The following is an 18,849-nucleotide window of genomic DNA, read 5'->3' on the forward strand; positions in this document are numbered from 1 at the left end:
AAACTAAATGAAAAAAATGTTGATGTTGATGGTTTTGTTGATGTAAAATATAAAAATTATCAGGATTCCAATGTTTTGCAACAAGTTGCGGTTAAAAGTTATGATTCCACAAACAAAATCAAAGTGCATCCTGTAATTGTAGCGGAGCACTCAAGAATTTGAGGTATGTGAGGTATGTGGAATTTTGTCTGTAGCCACTAAAACGGGGTACGTTACCGTGGTACCATTTTCAAGTTGTATTTCAGGGATGGTGGTTTTATCCCTGGACTTGACTCTGATAATGTCATTTGTGGTTTGCCTAGTGCGTTTCACATCCCCTCTGTTATTTTCTAAGGCATGATGGTAATACTGCTGTTTCGATTTTCTCTGCAGATGTGTAAGGATGTTCTAATAATTTCTAAAGTAAAGACGATCAGACGCATTGCCATTCAAGATATTTGTTTTGAACAAATTATTTTTGATTTTGATGGACTTTTGAATTCCTCTGGTAATCCAGGGTTTTGAATGTAATTTGTTTTCTCTGCGTGAGATGGGTCGTAGTGGCGCATGTTTGTTTATCAACCACTTGAGATGACTAAGAAAAAGGTCAAATGAGTTATTAAAATTTTCTTCGCATAAAATAGCATTGGTATAACTATCGCACATCGACTCGACTTCAGATCTAAATGAGTCTGTCGAAAAATTAGTCATATCACGTTTCATGTGACTTGTTCTCTTGGCATTGACATTGGATGTTGGTAAAATACACATTATTGGAAAGTGATCAGAAAGATCACTAAGAAGAATAAATGACGATGAACAAAATTTTATGGTGTTGGTAAAAATGTGGTCTATGAGGGTGTGAGAGGAAGAGGTAACTCTTGTTGGTTTTGTTATAACAGGGAATACAAAATTGGACATGAGCATATCTAAATATTTGGGAGTCGGGTTATCATTATTATTAAGAAGGTTTATATTGAAGTCGACTACGATTAAGAATTGCTTTTTGGCTAAAGCCAACTATTCAAAAAAAACAGGCCATTGCGTTAGTGAAGAATGGAATGTTACGCCTAGGGTGCTTGTATATCACACCAATAATGAGGCTTTGAATTTTTGAATTTGGTGGGGAATACGTCATCTCAATCCACAAGTCCTCGCAATCATTAAAGAATAAGTTGAATTCTTGACTTATTTGGTAATTTATGTTATTTTTAATATACAAACCCACACCACCTGCTTGAGTTGGGGAGGAAACGTGAATAAAGATGTATCCGGGAATGTCAACATTAATGACAGTGCTCTCACTTTGGATCCTAGTTTCGCTTAAAGCAATAATTTGAGGTGGGGTATGAAAATTAGTTATCAGTTCAACGAGGTCATCAGTGTATTTTTCCAAGAATCTAATATTAAGATGTAAAATAATAAGATCTGACGACAAGAAACCAGATGATAATCTGTCAATATCGGATATTTCGATGTATCGACTTGGGGTTGTGGACATATATGGATGAAAACTAGTTGATTCCCAATTCATTCGGAAAATATATTCGGATATTCGGAAAATTTTCTGAGATATTAAATTAGGAAGTTGGTTCATTATATTTCTCTGTATTGCCTCCTGGAGTACCGCCTGGAAATTTAGAGGTTCATCAAGATTTTGCGTGAAGAGACCAATTGGTGATAGACCAGGTTCGGGAAGGCTTCTACTTAGACGTTGTTTTGGTTTTGGCTTGGAGATGTTGCTCACAGAAGCCATGTCTTTGTTGTTCGACATGTCGCTGATAAATGAGAGCGTTGAAATTCAGCAGCGAATACTAAAATGCTAGACTATTCAGCTATTTAAGGTTATATTTAGAACCTGTAGATCTTAAACAGCGAATAATCAAAAGATAAAAATTACATGTGATGAAATTGAATTAGCGCCACCTAATGTGGCCAACGTGGCACCATCGTTAATAGTCTCGTGGCAATGCGAAGGTTTTATTTGGTTAGCGTGCGTCAGGATTGCTACATCTTGTACATTACATAAATCTAATAAAAAGGACAATAACGAATGCAATAATTGATCATTCTCATGAACCGGTTAATCCCCAGTTGTTCTGGGATGTTCTCAAATGTTTGATAAGAGGGGAAGCATAGCTTATGCGAGTAACCAGAACTACTTAAAGCAAAAACAAAGGATAGAATTGGAGTCTAAAGTCAATCAACTAAGAAATGAAATGCACTCAAATAATTCCACAGACGCCTATAAAAATCTTATAAAGGAACAGAAAAAACTAAATTTATTATATCAAAGCATAACACGGGGACATATTATACGCAGTAAAGCAAAATTGACTGAAGATGGAAAAAACTGAAAATATTTTTTTTTACTAGAAAAACGAAGAAAGCTAAATTTCACAATATCGACCTTAAAAACAGAACATGGTATCTCATCCAATAAAGAAGATATAATGAAATAAACACAAAGATTTTACGAAACATTATACAGTTCTGGGGGCCCCATTCGCCGAACTTCGTAAACATCCGCGTTTACGAGCACGTAACTTCGTCTCTCAAAAATGCAACAGCAAAATCTCGTTAAGTGCGATCAATGACATTAAACAACATGATGCGCAACTCCGGCATTTTCGGCCGAAGATCGTATTCGATAGCACGCTCCAATGCACATACTTGACGAGACGAAAATGAGCGGATGTGTGTTGCTTTCAAGGCATAGCACAAATGGTGTTCGAGCCTGCTTCGACAATTGTTGTGGTTTTTAATGATATGTGGAAAATTGAAGGTAAAAATAAATCGGAAAAAAGTAAGGTAAATACTATTGTTGTTTATCACACCCGGGCATCGCACTGTTAAGTACATGCGGGAAAGCCAGCTTTTGTCAAATACTACGAAGTTATTAATTCAGTACGGTACGTAGTTGCCCATTTGCCGAAATTGCATATTTACTTACCCCTTATGGTTTCAAATAGTTCATGCACCTCCATTTAGATTTTTTTAATCAGTGAGGATATATACTTATTGCTGTAACATACTATTGCTCATTCACTTTTATTTGCGTATTGAATCAACGGGTTAACAAGTTCACCTAAAAATTTCACTCATACCGGTCCATATTGTATAGTCTGATCTCTCAAGTATTTGGAGCCACGAATGCTTATAATTTTCTGACTAAACCCCTTTATTAGTTGGTTTATATACCAAATTCAGTAAAACATTTTTTACAAAAAACATGAGATATTGGATTTATTAGCTTTTTCATTCTGAATCATATAGACTGCTTTATATATTCTTAACGAAAATTAATACATCTCCTCTCCTACAGATGTGAAAGTTGTGGACAGACCTGTCTAGGCATTGTGAGACTCCTGCAGCACAAGAGGCAATAGCAATAATAGTGAGTATATCAATCAAGAAATTAGGCCGACATAAAACAAAACTTTCAACTATTCGTCTAACCTCAATTTCCTATTATTTATTCACAGGACAACTGTAGCTGAAGGGGAGATATCAGAAGTCTGGCGACATATCAGTGACAGTTTGATTCCAAGAAATATGATTAGAATACTCCATAAATGTTTGCAATAGAAGAACAACCTATGGAGGAATGCAAAGACATTTGACCCTCCGGTAAAGTTGTGTATGGCCCCTACATCCTGCAGGGCTTGAGACAAATAACTAAAAATTCCAAAGCGTAAGATTGCATAAGCGGTCTTCTTTGTAAAAAGGCACAAAATATGCCAGACATACTTAAAACAGCTTTGAAAAATGAGGATTACGGTTCACTGACTACACCTGTGTTATATTTGGTTCATCAAATTTTGGTAGTACTATAGAAGAAATTCAGAAAAGGGTATAATCATGATTCATGATAAAATAATGTCATATATTTTGGACAACTTCAATCTAGACCAGGGATGTCAAACTCGCGGCCCCAGAGAACTTCCAGTGCGGCCCTCGAACGCTTAACAATAATTGTAATAGTATTTTGGAATTTTTTTTATTTAAATGTAAAAGATTTTTCAAACCTTTTAAAGTGAAATTGAATATTCACACAGAAAACAATTTACTGAAAGTAGTTGTAGAAAGTTAATTTTTTTTTGTTCACATTTTGACTCAATTAAGAATACACATCAAGCTAGCAAAAGAATACTGAATAAAACACTTGAGTGATTAAATTAAAGTACACGAAGAAGGTGGCATTTTCGAAGAAAATGGGAGTTGCAATATTTCTGCATTTCACAAAATTCTGAAGCACATTGTTTAATTTGTCATATTTCCATCAGTACAATGAAAAACACAATAAGCTCAGCAGTCAATATGACAAATTCGAAGACCAACTCCGAACAGAAAATTTCCATGTGTTTGTATATTAATATAAATATACAACGACTTAGTTACTAAAAATCAATATCAATAATAATTCAAGCAATCCTATGCCATGCAATGTAGCGTGAAATGTCTTGACGAAAAAATCTGTCATTTGTTTTTTTACTCATCTATACATGAAATGATAAAAGTAACTTTTTTGCATTACTGGAATTAATTAAACTTTTGCAAATACAGATTAACCCATGATCATGTGACCTCGTTAGTTAGAGTTGGTACTATAAAATCATTTCAGCCTGGCCTTAGTATGCTGGTGACACAAAGAAGATGCCAAACGTCAGGACAAATGTAATTAAAAAAACATTGAGTTTATACTGTAGTATTTTTGTTAATTTTAGGTTCATATATTTAGATTAAGTCATTTTTAGTGTATATATTATTCTTTCCTTAACCAAGGCTTGTTCAAAAATGATTTTGATGGTTGTACATGGAATTTTATGATTTTTTGTAATAAATACAGTAACTTGCAATAATAGTGGAATGCAAATATTAATATGTAATTGCATTTGAAATTAAAGAAAATAATAAAACTTAATCCAACTGATTAGTTGCATCACAATATATGGCACAAACTAAAACTATCTGAAAAATATCTCGCGAGTATACATTATCAAAAACTGTTTGCGGCCCTTTTTACAATTTCCAACATGCAATGCGGCTCTCGAAACCCATGAGTTTGACACCACTGATCTATTCTAGACGATTCAAGCATTGCTTTGGGAAATAATATCACTTCAATTAAATTGAAAAAAAATCTCGCTATATTAAACACAAAACCGTTGCTATCATAAAGGTAAACCAATTCAGCCACTCGGAATATATTGGCCTTCACAAAGCAATGGAGGCAGAATTGAGAGTTCATGAGCTATGAACTTTTGTTCTTTTCTTTGTCTTGAACTTTTCATACTCCACAGCCTCTATTAATTTTTTTTTAATTTTAATTACCATGTGATGGTCATACATACTGTATCTTTGTATTTTCTGTCATGATGTTTATTACCTCAGCTTGGAGTATTGACAAGAAAAAAGTGCCCGTAAATTACGTAAAAAATGTTTAACTCTTTGATATAATCAGAATTCACATTTAATAGGAATTATAAACAGCCAACAATCAATGAGAATTATATGCAAAAATCCTCAGATTGAATTTGTCTTCTAAAATCCGAGGAAGGCAAAACATATAGGTAGTTTCCATTCACACAAGTCTTTCAAGAAGACTTGCTCGAGACAAACTAAATGAGCATCGTCAGGTGATTGGTAAGGCTGCAAGTTGAATCAGCCCTGCAATCTCCTGCATAGAAGATAATATTAATTAGCGGGCTATGAGCTAAATTTAGACACAAACCTATCTACGAGGCATTATGTACCAGTAATGTTACCTACGATTAACTGAATATGTGATATGTCTAATAAATTCACCTACTAAAACAAGTTCGATAGGTGCAAACTTTGTGTTATGGAATTGTATCACAGCACCTTTAAGAGAAGTAAAAACAGTTTTGCTGTTTTGTATGACACCCTCTTAAAATGAAATTTCAATGTTTAAGCGCAAACATTAAAATTACTAACTTTGAACTTTGTCATTATCTGCAAAATAGGCTTGCACGTAATTTACGGATTTACGGAATTACGGAATTATTTCGAGTTACGGAAGCGAAGTTACGAATTACGTAAATTCGTAATTATTGGTCGAGCGCTTTCGCGATTGAAACGAGCTCTCTTCAGAGCAGTCAATTCCGTCGATTGTAAAAAATTAAAGTTTGTTAGAGTTCCGGTATTCGCAGCCGTTTTTCTCTCTCTTGTTACGCAGATGGAGAAGGCATAACGCGTTGCCATTTACTAACCTATTATCAACTTATCTAGCATGGCAAATGTACATATTAAGCGTAGATATGGCATAGAATTGTGTTGAGACCGATGGACGCCAACACACCTGGTTTCAACTTCTTCGGGTGAAATGACTAAAGAATGTAAGAGATCAACTTATAAAACATGGTCTATTTGTAAATGCCGTGATAATTAATGTCGCGCTTATCAAACAGCAATATGATGACGGAAGAGAAATTGCGTAATGAACCAACGCAACTTAGTCTTTTCGGCATCGGTAAAGCGACTCAGACGGCAGAGAAACAACAAAAAGACGGGATTTCCCATGTTTATTCTGCGCGAGATCCATTTTCTATTACAAAATCTTGATGTTCTGTTACCGGTTTTATCGTTATATATCTGTCCGTACTTGGCCTTGTTTTCACAATGCCTCGCGCTATTTCGGCCAAATATGTCTTTACAAAATCTTTAAGTCTTTACCAAATGCGGCAACTTATTTTGATTTATCGTCGACTCAAATACCACCGGCACTCGACCAAACTTGTGTCGATCTTAGCCGATAGGATTGTCGACTTGAGTTAGAAAAGTAAATTAATATTTTCGTGAGTGCAAAATAAATGTCACAAAATGCATTGTTTTGCGATATAACTTTGTATTTTCGGAGAAGGCATGTCATATGAGTACGGTATTTAAATGATGCGCAAATAATTAATATTTGATCTAAATTTATCGCAAATAATGTTATAACATTTAGGCCGCGAAATGATTTAATGTAAAAAGAAGCATGGTAATCGGAATATCGTCAATAAGTCGGCATCAATAATTATTATAAAATGCTAACTAGGTAGTAAAGTCGGATAATGTAAAAAAACGGTACAATAACAAGTCTTCGTCGCGAGGCAAGCGCAAGTATAATCAAACGAGAGAATACGCATACGCTCGTCGTTGATTTATAAATTAGAAACCCGGAATTTTAATTTAATACGAAACTCGTATTAATACGTTAATACGATTTAAAAAAAGTCAACTATCGTTTCATAAATATTACCCCTTACCAGTGTTGGTAATGATAAAATTGATCGCATAAAATTGGGTGATAAAGTTGATAAAGGAAAATCAAAGCTAACACAAAAGATAAAAATCAGAATAAAATTAATTTGAATTCACTCCTCGATATTTGTCTTTAGCATCTGTCGCCGGCGTGTAGTACTGGCGGAAATATGAAAACCAAACTGTCCCAACTGTCGATATCCCATTCGGAATAGAAGTGGATTAAATTGGTTGTTATGATAGGTTTAAAAGTGTGAAAAAAAATATCGCAATTACGGGGTCATTACGTAATCGATTTGGCCGTAATTACGGAATTGATTTTTGTCAATTACGTGCAAGCCTACCGCTACGTAATTCTTTTTTTCTTGAGCAAACATCTACTTTGGAAGTTTCTCATGTAATCAAGAACCTGAAAAAGGGCAAAGCAGTTGGGCATGATGGGATTTCTTCCTACTTTCTGAAAATAGTCGCTGATATTATCTCGCCAGTACTAAGTTATTTTTTCAATTTGTCTTTCCACTTAGGTATATTTCCTTCTTCGCTAAAAATAGCGAGAGTAATACCAATATTCAAAAATGGCAACGAAAATAACCCTTCTAATTATAGACCAATTTCTGTCTTGTCTTCTATTGGCATCATATTGGAAAAGCTATTACATACTAGAATGATTAGTTTTTGTACCAAATTCAATTTAATTAACAAATGTCAATTTGGATTCCAGTCTAACCACTCAACGAGCCATGCTATCCTTGATTTAACATCATTCATTTATGATAAAATAGACAGAGGCGAGTTTGTCTGCTGCACTTTTTTAGATCTCAAAAAAGCATTCGACACAGTAGACCACAGCATCCTTACTCAGAAGTTAGCACATAATGGTTTTAGAGGTACTGCGGGAAAATTACTATGTGATTACCTGACGGGTAGATACCAATTTGTCTAACTGGGCACTCATAGATCTCCTATGTTGCCCATCCACTGCGGAATTGTTCAAGGAAGTGTAATTGGAACTCTTGCTTTTTTGAATTTTATAAATGACTTATCTATGTCCTCCAACCTTTTAAGCAATCTATTTGCTGATGATGCTTGTCTGCTCGCTAGTGCGAAAGATATGACCACATTACAGGACAAGATGAACACTGAAATAAATAAAGTATATGATTGGATGACATGTAATAAACTCACAGTTAATGTAGAAAATCAAAAGTAATGGTATTCACTCCAAAATCTCGCACCAGTCACATACATTTTTCGATTAAAATTAAGGGCATCGAATTTTGATGTTGTCAAGTCCTATAAATACCTTGGGCTCCATATTGATAGTCAATTAAAATAGAACACACACACCACTGAAATTCATAAGAAACTGTCTAGATCAGTAGGGATTCTGGGTAAACTTAGACTTTATTTACAAAATTCCCCCTTGAGAACTGCTATTTTGCATTCTTTCAGTCGCATATTCAATACGCCATAGCTACTTGGGGCTCGACATCCCAATCAAACATCCATAAATTAGAGGTTTTACAAAATCAAGCCGTTAGAATTCTTGCTAGAGCTCCTTTTCGTTCAAATTTGAGTTCTTTATACTGTATAACCAAAGTGCTTAAATTGAATGACATCTATAAGCTGGAAATTTTAAAAATTATGCATCAATTTCGAAATAACCAATTGCCAGAAGCCTTTGACAATTATTTCGTCACGCTCAGTTCAGTCCATGAACATAACACCCGTTCATCGACAAAGTCTAATTTCGTTGTTCCACGCTTCTCACTTACCAAATCCCAGAATTCCATGAAATTTATAGGTGTTCAAATTTGGAACAACCTACCCCAAAGCCTACGTGAGTTGTCTTATGCCACATTCAAATTGAAATACAAAAAACTCATGATCTCCACCTACCAGTCTAGTTGAATTTTCTTGATGACTCTTCTAATACTCGACTTGATCCACAGCCCTCGAGTCCAATTTTCCTGGAATAATTATTTCATGAATTTTTTTATTTTTTATTATACTGAAAAGGGTATATGTTGATCAGTTCTTGCAACCAAATTTTTTTCTCTATCTTTGTTGTCATTTTACCATAATAACGTTGTGGTATAATGGCCTATTTTCAAGAATGCTATTAGTTTACTGTTTCAATTTCTGTGAATTAGTGACTTTTCATCAATGACAAATTGTATTATTACGCTGTTGTGACATTCAATTTTTTTTGTGTAATTTGGTGACTTTTGTATTCTATATGAATATTACTAATTGTACCATTGTGCTGCATTATTGAACAGTTTTGACTATAAAAATGCAATGAAGTGGCCGTCATGTTCTTCATGAATTGACGAAATGTAGTACACTGTATCTTTGTGACTTTAAATTTCCGTAATTTAGTGACATATTTTTACATGAACTGAGGAATTTCCGTAACAATAGCTACTATCTACGTTCTGCATGAATTGACTATTTAGAGTAATGTACTGTACCGGTACAGTGCCATTACAGTATTCTGCTATTATTACCTACCTCTGGTTGACCATTTCATCCACTGTCGGTATTTATAGATGATTTTTTGGGTTAATTCATATTTCTCCTTCATAGACAAATCGGTCTCCAGCATTCAAGAGCCATGCCTCGGCACGGTAACTTTTATTCAGTCACAATTAGCCAACGGCATCCAATGCCTTTATTAGCTATTTGAATTATCCGTCCTGTAGTTGCCATGGTTATCTGCCTGTTGGCGCTCGGAGTCGTTTTCTTCTAGTGATACCGGAAATATCCGGTCTCGCAAATATATTCATATGCTATTTGTGTTAGTATTTTTACTCTTATCATGATTCAATGATTTTTTCATTTCTACTTTTACTTTTGTGTAATTTAATGCTAGACTATTTCATTTTACGGGTGTCGCTGCTCGATAACCACTTCTGGTTTATCGCGACTCTTTTCACCGCGGAATGCAACTTTTCATCTTTTTTCCTGATCTTGTATGTAAAAAGTGTATTTACGATGTGGTGATAAAATAAACTACTGATTACTGATTTTAACAATAAACAATTGAGTTTCCAGTATCCTTTGCCTTTTTTGACTGGATTTATGTTCAAGTCTAAAGTACACAGGGCGTGGTCTGAGTTGATCGCAGGAGTAATCGCACATTCCTTCGTTTGTGTAATGAGATGGTTGGAAACAAGAAAAAAATCGATACGTGTCATGATATTGGTGGGTTTTTGAATATGAGAAAAACACTGCTTTGTAGGATATTTCAATCAAGTATCAAGACGTCAGATAAACGATACTCCTCCATTATATTGAGAAGAGTGATTCTAGTCCGTTGATTCGCATAATATGGTAGACCTCCTTTTTTATCCATATCATTATTTAAAATTAAATTAAAGTCATCAGCGAGTATTACGTGGTCAGTTTCTATTGTTTCTAGCACATTAAGCATTAATTGCTCAAAAAATTCGACATTATCTTCATTAGGTGCATATAAATTGACTAAACCCATTTGCTCGGATCCAATCGGTACTTCTAATGCAACATATCTTCCATCATCTGATTTGTGTGGTTTTTCAATTTTAGATAAGATTTTTTTTCAATTTTATATTTTTTTTTGAACAGAAGAACAGAATGCATACCCCTCGTGGAAAAAACGCCGGTTTCTCCCCTTGTCCATTGTTCTATTTCATCCTCGGTACTGTGTATTTCTTATAAATGAACAACTTAAAATTTTTTATGTTCAGAAAAAGAAATATTTCTCTTTTTTTCTTGTAAGATCGAATGCCTCCAACATTTAAAGAGGCAACTTTTAACTTGCATCTAGACCAGGGGTGGCCAACCTTTCACATACCATGCGCCACGTTTTAAACATAATGTTTCAGATGCGCCGTAAATCTCTTGTATTCCCACGTCTAATGTCCGCTTCTTGTTGAAATTATATAAATTTATAATACACACACATATATACACACGTATATGTAGTTTTTACAATTTACAACTTCACGTGAATAGAAATTAAGCAAGGAAGTATAATAAATAAAACTGATCAATTTTATTTAAGTACCGCCTTTATGAGACTATTGCTGCTGTTTTACTTTCGCCAGTTTTTTTATTCTTGGGGTTAAGTTTGTTACTGAGAGGAGCAGTGCATTTTTCAAATTTAAATCTGTAAGTCTTTGCTTTTAATTAGTTTCATGGCAGAAAATGTTTGTTCACATCTATATGTCGTTCCGAAACGACATATAAAACCCTGGGCAAATTTTCTCAGTTCTGGAAAATTTTCACGGAGTAACGATTGCCAGAACTTGATCATGTCAGATGCACTTGGGACTGAAGAAAGCTCATCAAATTTAATTTTCAATGATGAATGAGTTTTCAAGTCAATTAGTTCCAATTGTATATTGCTTGGCATCTTCATTATGGTTAGTTCACTAAGTGAAAATGGGTTTATAAAAGCAAGTATAGAGTCTTCTTTCTTTGAAATATCATGAAAACGACTTTCAAATGACTCTTGCAATAACTTGATTTTTTCTGTGTATATTGCCAAATTGCAATTACCAGCGGCACATTTACGGTGTTCTTTTATGTGAGGAAATTGGGACAAATCCTCTTTTTCCAACTGGAAAACGAAAAGTTTCAACTTCATCTTGAATGCGATAATGTCATTTACTAAGCTTAAATAGTTTGCTTTTGCCTTGCAGTTTCAAATTTAGATCATTGAGATGGCTAGTAACATCAACTAAAAATGCCAAATCAAAGAGCCAGTTTTTATCACATAAAAGTGCTCTTTCCTCAGATAGCTCGTTTTTCTCTTCAAGAAAATCATGGACAATTTTGGCAAGAAAAGGGTTAAAGATGCAATGCGCCACCTCTAATCATGCAATGCGCCACGTTTGGCGCATGCGCCATAGGTTGGCCACCCCTGATCTAGACACTTTAAAATATTGTGTTAATGTTGCTTCCGGTTGTATCCCCTTCAGTCACGCACATATATCCAATTCAAGAAAAAATTATTTTTTATTACAAATTGGCTCATTTGTGGTCATCTTTGACAAAATAAAAAAATTTTCTACCCCCCATATGCAAATTAGGGGATGTGTACAAATGTACACTTTGTGTCAAAGTCGAGAAAAATTCGCTGAAAATTGAAAGAAATCAACAAATGGAAATTCTTAAAAAAACATCGAGTTACTTTGCAATCGTCTCAAAATTGTCTTTTGTTGCACAAAAGTTGTGGAAACGACCAAAATAAATGTTATCTTGATTAAAAAATCAAGTTTCTAGAGCACAGATCTGTAAAGATTTTTTTTCAAATTTTTTCGTTTTAAAAGTTCACTTGCTATGAAAACTCAAGAAGCAATTCTTCTCTTTTGTGAGGCACAAGAAGACGTTGCACTTGTTGCATTTAACTCTACTACTTCCATTTCAACCCTCGTATTTGCATCTCTGGCCTAATCCATTAATGCAAGATGGAAAATGCATAAATCCATCATATCTAACATCTCCAACAGATCGCTCTGATGATTTGCGCCTCTTAGCCAAATGTGACACTTGTCTTTCTGTTTGAACTTGTTGTGAAGTAGAACGCGGTCTTCCGACAGTGGGACTCTCCACCAATGCCGTGGTAAACACGTTAGTTTTGAGCAAAGCAAATGCAACCTCGCTTCTGTATTCCAGTAGGTCCATGATGCGTGACCTTGGAGTTCCATTTGCTCGTTCAATATCGCGATATTCTAGCCACGAGTTCGCTAGCGCAAAATCCATGAAGTGGCCACTTCTTTGTTTTAGATTTGGTCCTGTACAACGAAATGAGGAAATCTAGTTTATCGACTCCTCCCATATTATCGTTGTACACCTGAACACATTTTGGCCTTTCTACCATGATGTGTTCTTTTGTGCTGGCTCTCCACCGTCGCACCTGATCTTTTTCACCAACGCCAGCGAAGCTTGAAGCAAGTGTTACAGCGCCATTATCCATCCAACGGACTACACAAATATATATCACCTTTGTCTGATACCTTGTGATCGATTGCACCTCTTCCTTTCTTGAGGTCTTTTTCAGATTTTAGTTCACACCCCATCAGTCGATTGATTTTAACAACTCCAAGTGAATGGATGCCTCTTGATTTTAATTCTCTTATCAGTGGCATTCCGGTGAAATAATTGTCAAAACAAATTTTGTAGTTCTTTTGTTTTGGTATGGTCTCCACCAAGCGTATAACCGCAGATGCACCAAGACCAAGATGCTTAGTCCACTCCGGAATTCCTGTGCCGGCACCTTGATAAATTTCAAAATCGACTGCTCGCCCAGATTTACCACAAATAACAAAATTCTTGAGACCAACAGGATTGGGTTTACCTTTGACGATTGTTTAGCAGGTACTCTACCAGTGAAAGGAATCATTTGCTCATCAACCGCATTGAATTCCTCACGAGGAAACTAGATGCAACGATTTCGAACTGCATTAATAACTGGCTTCACCTTCCAAAACTTACAATTTTCTCCAGTAGGAGGTTGTCTCGCCGCATTCACGTGTAAGCTATTTCGAAGCAGGAAGTATCTATTAACGGGCATGGATTCAGCAATCTTGTCAACACGATTCACTTTTTGCCAATACATCCGAAGACGTGGGAAACCCAAGTTAGCCATCACAATCGACGCCCCAAAAAAGCGACATATTTCGACTGAATTGGTTCCAAGAATTCTGCCCTTACTTGCAAGTGATAAATATTTGTTTGATCCGAAAAAAGTTGAAATAGCTCTGGTTGGAAGTAGTTGAAGAAATATTTTGCAGGTGTATCTAGAGCAGTATTTCCCAACCCGAGTCCGCGGTCTCAAATGAGTCCGCGGAGCGTCTGAATGAGTCCGCAACGAGCCAGAAATTGTGGATGGGAAATTGAAGTGCAAATTTTGAAAAATTTTTGGGGTTCATCAAAGAGAACGCGGCAAGGTGTTCAGTGCGCAGACGATCGCCTATTTGATTCACCAGAATGTCACAGCATTCCTTTGCAGACAAAATCAAACGCTGCGTTGTTTGCCCGCGGCGTAAAGAAGCACTCCATGTGTCGTCGTATTTTATTGTTTCCCGGATACGAGATACAGCATCGCAGAAGTCTGAAATACACGACTGCACAGACGCTCCATCCATTAGCCTTGACTGCAATGCGCCGTATAATACATCCACGTGATAGAATATTGTGGAGAAAAAAGCGAGAAAAAATTAAAAAACTCACCATCTTCTAGCAGACGCTTTAGACCTGCCGCCTCCCTCACAGAGCGTTCGTCCCAAACCGGAGAGCTCTGAATGCCATTGAAACACTCAATGAGCTCAGACCTAATTTCGCACACGCCCTGCCCCACGCGTAATTGGAAGTTCCAACGTGTTGGTGCACAAGCTGGGAGATGGCGGCTACATATCTGGCGAAGGAGGTCAGAGCGCTTCGGCGAAACGGAAAAAAAATGAAAAAAACCCCGAAACATTTGCAAAAAATATACGGACGAGAGGGGTATCAAGACACATATTTTTAATAACGAGGTTAAATTGGTGTGCATAACAATGTAAAAAATGCGCATGAGGAAAATCTTCTTTTATATAAACTTGAACACCATGTTTCGACCCACTCATGACTTCCGCGCCGTTATAAGTTTGAGCTATCAATTTTGACTTCGCGTTGTAAGGCTGTAACACTTCTTTCAGTACAGCCGATATCCCGCAAGCCGTGCGATCAACGATTGGTACAAAGCTGTGAAATCTCTCGGTAGGTTTACCATCTTTCACAAACCGAAAAATCACAGCCAGTTGGGAAACGCACGTGATGTCAGTTGTCTCGTCAGACTGAATCGAAAGGAACTGGCAATTCTCAATTTCCAGAGTCAAATGTTGTAAATAAATTTTATACATTGAGTCGAGCAAATCATTTTGGATATCCTTATATGTCCCTTTCGAAACAGTTGCGGCATCAAGATGATCTCTCAATACTGTATCTAGGGATGCGGTGTATTCCACCATATCCAAAAATACCCCTCTATTAGAAGAGCCAGCCCGTTCATCGTGCCCACGGAGGGACAGCTCGTGACAACCAATGAACTTCAAAACATCTATCAATCGACCGAGAACATGGCGGTTTTTCTCGACGTTTTGGTTGTGCCGACGAATAGAAACCGCGCGTCCTTCAACCAACTGTGCTGCAATATTAACATTTCCGAATGTTCGGTATTTTACTGCATTGTCCAGATGCTCCATAGAAGAATGATGATCCCTGGCACGCTCGGAAAGATGTTTAAGATCTCTAAAACCAAATTTACACCAACGTGAGTCACGCGCGGTAGCAAAAAATGGGCAATAAAAACAAAAAAGTGCATTTTTGTCCTCGCTGTAACACAACCATTCGTGTTTTTTATACCAAGTTTCTGCGCAGAATGTACGCCGACGCTTTCCTCCGTCATGGGATTGTTCCAGTGAACAATTTTTTGGTTGATAAGGCCCAGGACGTTGTACCTCTAATTGTTGTTCCAGCGGCAGCTGCGAAAACGGAGTGCGAAGTAGTGCATCAACCTTATTCATTATGAGGTCTAAGGCTAAAAAATGCGAAGCCGGAAAGAAGTGAGGAGCTCAAAAGGAATGTGGAAAATCGAAAGCAAATGGACTAAAGGTCTCTAACTGATTCAAATAGCGAAACAAGCGACAAAAACGAAGGCGAGGAAACTATCAACTCTTCAAGCAACCAACGAACGAGAAGAAATGCGTGAATATGTCAACACGTTGTTGTAAGAAACGTCGGCATTGTGTCGTCATAATTTCGGGGCTATCCCCGATCGGCCCCGATGATTCAGTAAAAGAAACAGAAAACAAACGAGACAAACGCGGCGAGTGGAAGATAAAAGAGAGAATAAGATATACAATGAGCAACCGGGGCAAAATCGGCGTCGCCCCGTCGACGTTCGGCGAAGGCTTTGCGAGCGAAAAATGAACCATGTCGGGAGAATATGGCTAGTGTAGACAGTCTGTGCAACCGATATTGAGGTATTTTTCGAATATTTTTTATTATACCGAAAATCCTATTGACGCGCCGCCACTGGCGGATGTAATGAAACAAAGCCTGCCCCATTACGTGATATATACGAGGTGATATATATTCAAGATAAAATGATCCATATAGGCTGAATTTCAGACTTGTCGTCCTAATCCGTAGCATAAAAAAAAGAGCCACATCGTTATTACCAGCAAGTAGTTTTTTCACATCAATATTGTAGAAGCGAGTCCAGCAATGTAGAAGGTCATGGACCATGACTTGTTGGAAACCATTCGGTTAAGTACCATTCTCAATGTTTTACTCACAAGAATCACAAAATACTGATGCTAACATGACTCCTTTGTCCTATATCTTTCATTCTTCATTGATAGCATATAGCATAAGCTTGAGCTTCGTTGTGCCTTCGCCAAATAGTATTTTCTGTTAAGTAGTACCTCAAAACGTGATAATTATATAGTTTGCACAACTTCATCTTCAAATCAAAATTACGTGCAATTGGTATAGACTGAATCATGTCGCATTTCTTTTAGGCCGTCCAAAGCACTGACTGAAAGTTGACAAGACCATTTATTATTGCAACAAATGCGACATCACTGAGTGAGATTGGAGCATCTCTCGAATCTAAGAGCCATTTATGTAATGAAAATATTTCGAATGTTTCATTTTAAATCTAATGAGGTATATGTAAATTGATATATCATATTAAACTCTAATATTGAATGATCAAGTTTTTACAAAGTCTTGTAATTTTGTTTGGCCGGCCCCGTTTAGAACTTGATATATCATCATGATAAACACTTCTAGTCAGGGACAGTTGTGAATATTTGAAGGTTTAGGCTTTATTATATATATATACATATATATTTTTGTAAAGTGTTGTAATTCACTATTTCCCACCGCTGGCACGCGGACCAGTGCGCAGCTGGTTCTGGAGTAATTTTTGCTGCTGTGTGATTTTTTTCGACGTTAAACTGGGAGATATGGTATTTATTGTAATCGTATATTCGAGGTTCCAATTAGATGCCATGGCGTTATGTTAATTGTCCAAGTGCCTAAAATCTAAAAAAACATCCACATACGTATTTTAGACCTCATCGCCTCCACAGAAAAGTGACTATTTTTACATGACTATTATTGTTTTTTTGACAACAAATATTAATACCAAAAAAGTGGATTTGTACGGTACGATGAGTGTTAAGTACTTCACAAATGGAGAGAAGAACAGCTTTTGTTATAAAATTCATGCTACCACGAAATTGAGATTCACAAATAAGTAAACTTTAAATGCCCGACCTAGATATGTTTTCTCCAACTCGTAGATATATTTTCTCCAACTCGTTTTTTTTTTGTGATGTAAAACAGCGTAAAATTTTCATTATAAAATAGTCTGGTCTTATCTCATAGTGCTTTTGGTATTCTAGAGATGTTCCCTGCATTCTATGTAAGAAATCTTGAAGAAAATATTACAAATTCATTCGAAAATAACTTTTTAGCGAAAGGATTTTTTTTTATCAAAATTTGTAATTTTCCGAATAGGCCCCATAACCATCGTTCACTCGCAGTACTCTCATTGATAATGAATGTTCACAAACAAATTCTGTCGCGATGGTGGGTAAAAAGGAAAAATTAAAGTGTAACATTGACACCAATGTTAGGCAGGAGAGTTGTAGGTTTCCATTTGATGTCTCTTGTACTGCTGAATATTCCGATACTCTGTGAATATCATCAATTTACGTACAATGTCCTTCAGTGTCCACTTATAGAACAGATATGCCAGAACACGAGAAATTGATATTTGTGCTTTGGATTCATAAATTGCTAGTCAATTGACTCACTATTAAGGGTTTATTGAAATAAGTGAATTAATTGCATCGTAAATCGCCTTGTAACTTTGTACGTGAGCGACGATGGTCAAATTATATGAGATAACTTGGATAAATTTGATAAATTCCGCGTACAAATTTAAAAACTTCAGTACAGCGTCATATTTTGTACTATAAAAATCGCAGGTTTTGACGACATTTCAGTTTTTTAATTCATTATGAAGCCAAAATCAATGACGTTTATACGCCATGGTCTGTCTATACCAGGGTGGTCCAAGGTGGTCGGCCTCCCGGGCCACACTATAATTTTTGTATTGTTTGCGCGCCTATAAGTGAACAGTGCCATACAAAACAAACACTTTTATTGTCCAACACATTGGTCATTATTTGTCATTTATCAAGCTAAAACATGCAAAAAACGCCAAAAAACTCACGTAAACGTGCAAAAGTTTTACTATATCTACATTCGGTGTAAGACTTCAAAATCTTAACAACGGAGGAAGTGCCATACAAAAAAAATGCCGTTTTTGTTATCATATTAAGCAAGCATTGTGATATTTTTCTTCCCGTATATAGTCAAAAACATGTTTCAACTGGTCAGCTTTTATTTCAAACTCATGTTTGCAAAATAACTTACAAATAACTTCAGATTGATTGATTACCGATTTTTACCAAATTTGAAATACAGGAAGGTAATTACTATATTTTCTGACATATAGGCATCATTTTTTGTATTACGGTTCAGGCTGGTTGCAAAAAA

The 18,849-nt window shown here is 36.2% G+C and overlaps 1 long non-coding RNA gene across 1 annotated transcript; it reads left to right on the plus strand.

Annotated features, from left to right (window-relative positions):
* Positions 1 to 2,586: 2,586 nt before the first annotated feature.
* Positions 2,587 to 3,625, plus strand: LOC144425913 (uncharacterized). The gene is made up of 3 exons (XR_013477725.1): positions 2,587 to 2,790; positions 3,305 to 3,376; positions 3,465 to 3,625. It is a non-coding gene; the product is annotated as an uncharacterized LOC144425913 (long non-coding RNA).
* Positions 3,626 to 18,849: the final 15,224 nt, after the last annotated feature.

This window comes from Styela clava, chromosome 8 (genome assembly GCF_964204865.1).
Source record: "Styela clava chromosome 8, kaStyClav1.hap1.2, whole genome shotgun sequence".
NCBI classification, from domain to species: domain Eukaryota; kingdom Metazoa; phylum Chordata; class Ascidiacea; order Stolidobranchia; family Styelidae; genus Styela; species Styela clava.